The sequence below is a fragment of the Nannospalax galili genome, unplaced genomic scaffold, assembly GCF_000622305.1.
Source record: "Nannospalax galili isolate Female #2095 unplaced genomic scaffold, S.galili_v1.0 scaffold498, whole genome shotgun sequence".
Classification (NCBI taxonomy): domain Eukaryota; kingdom Metazoa; phylum Chordata; class Mammalia; order Rodentia; family Spalacidae; genus Nannospalax; species Nannospalax galili.
The window spans coordinates 913,949-916,386 of NW_008342032.1; the positions used below are offsets into that span (position 1 = coordinate 913,949).

The following is a 2,438-nucleotide window of genomic DNA, read 5'->3' on the forward strand; positions in this document are numbered from 1 at the left end:
ATAAACAAGTCCATTGATCTATTAACTTAACACAGACACAGCACAATCACCTATAAACGCTACAGACAAAATGCTGTTACCAAACACAGTAGAGGCTTGAGTCAGCATCTGAAAAATCTTTCCCAGGAACAGGCAGCAACAGCTTCAAACTGCACAAAAGCAGAGGGGCAACCATTCCAGGAAGTCCAGAGAGGATAGGCACCAGGCATTGCAGAGCAGCTTGGCAAGGAGGCTGAAGGGCAAACAGGCAAAGGCTTCGACTCCCTGATGTTCTGAGAACCTTGGAGCACGCCTCACAAAACTAAGGGGTGGGAGTGGCAGGGGTTTCAAGCAGAGAGCAGCAGAAGAAGCATGTGCCACAGGCTTGGTGCTCAGCTCTGGGAGCACCTACTTGTGTCCAGATGCTCACCAGCCCCTCACCTTAGGTAAACAACACAGATCACGGTGTCTCTCACCCCAGTGGGCCTTCTCTACTCAGGAGTATATAATAGACTTTTGACAAAAACAGGGAGCTCTGGTAGGAAAAGTGTTCCTGCCTTTCTCCTCTTGGATCCTTGAGGAAGAGAACTGGGACATGGCGGGAAAACCACCTTCTTAGCCTACCCAGAGAGGCCACCATGCTTACAGTGGTGGGGGGGGGGGGCCAGGTAGATTTTTTTCCCAGGTCTTTGTTACTGACCAGAAGGACTGCTTCCTTGTATATAACTTAGGTACTGAACGTTTGTTCCTTAATCTAGAACAATGATTCTCATGGGCAGGCTTGCTGAAGAGTGGTTCTTAAGACTCTCCAATGAGGTTGTTCCCAAAATGCACAAGCCCTAAACTCCTCCCCCAACTTGAGAATTACTGCACATATATGGATAAAAATCCTTGGTGGGAGTGTGCTGCCCATGTGAGGAATGGCATAAGTAGAACAGAAGTGGACAAAACCTCACTTTGGTATGAGTATCACGTTGGGGATACAGCTCAGATGGTAAAGCACTTGCCTGACATGTGCAAGGTTCTGAGTTCAATGCCCAGTACTAAAAAAGAAGAAAATAGTTGTAAATAAAACTCCATCTAGCTAAACTCCCTCACTAGTAGGTGCCTCACCACATAGCCAGGAATAGTAAATTCAATGCACATATGTGCAATAACCATAATAGATTTTAGAAAATAATTCTACTCGCCTAGACAGTTTCCAGAACAAACTGCTTGTGCCTCTAAGGTACCTGATACCAAGTCCCAGCACAAGCTAGTTACTGTTTCTTAGAAGACTGCCTTTTCTGAGGTTCCTTCTTGACACTACACAGGGAGTTCACCAACTTGGTATGAACCAGCATTAAACTTTTAAAATACTTGACAGTCTTCACTTTCAGCTCCAAGGTCACATCCTCTTCACATACAAACACAGTGCAGGTACACTGCTGGAAGGCCAACATGGTCCACAGGAGGTTCATTCCCTCCTCAATGGCCTTGCACAGAACAAAGGCCTTGTGAGCATCCATGATGAGGATCATCACCTCCCTGGCATCTATGACAGTACCCACACCCACTGTCAGCGGCATGGTGGGTACCTTGGTGAAATCACGTAGCATTGACCAGGATGGTATCCATGGTCAGTGTCTTCACATGGGTCCTGGACATCAGACTGGAGCCTGGCTCACAGAAGGCAATATGTCCATTAGTCCAATGCATCCAACAAAGAGCTCAGTCCTTCCTGCAGCCTGGGTTTTCTCCTGAGGTGACCTATTTGATGTGCAGGCCAGCTTTGGGAATTCCCATTCAGAATGTGTGTATTTTCTGGGGGGCTGTTAATGTTCTTGAAGACATTATTTCACGTGGTTGCTCTCTGGGCGCTCTCAAAGAAGGTCTATGTACTCATTCATGTTGGAGGTTTGCACCTATTTAAAGACAGGTCCCCATTCAATCAGCTTCTGTTAGCAGACAAACAGTGTGCCTCTTGTGGGGAGCCCCAGGATGAAGTACTTGTCTGGCCCTGGGTTAAACTGGTTTTTGCAGTTCCTGATGTAACTTGGCTACCCACTGCCCTGAAAATGGTATTCCAGGATGATGAGCTTCATCTCGTCCTTGGGGCCTTACAGCAAACAGTGGCACAGATCAATCTGGGGAGGTGAGTCCTCTTTCAGTCTTAGGGGTGGAATACTTTGGGCTCACCAATTTGGTGATGCCTTCTGGATCCTCAGTTTCCCCCAAAATACAATAGGATACAGGTAACCACTATGGAAGTAGGGGCATCTGTCTCCCCCATGGTGTGAGTGAGAAGGTCCAACGTGGAGGTAGCTGGTGGGGTTCATTGATCCCCATCACCACAACTGAGATTGCATTACACCTCTGAACCACTTGGGGAAGGGGTGCAAGCAGTTAGCTGGGGCCAAGGGTGCTGGAGCACTGAGCAGTGCCTGAGACCCCCTGACCTGAGAACTGTCCTCTCTGGC

The 2,438-nt window shown here is 47.9% G+C and overlaps 1 pseudogene; it reads right to left on the reverse strand.

The window, feature by feature from the left end:
- Positions 1-1,238: 1,238 nt before the first annotated feature.
- Positions 1,239-2,063, reverse strand: LOC103738056 (annotated as a pseudogene).
- Positions 2,064-2,438: the final 375 nt, after the last annotated feature.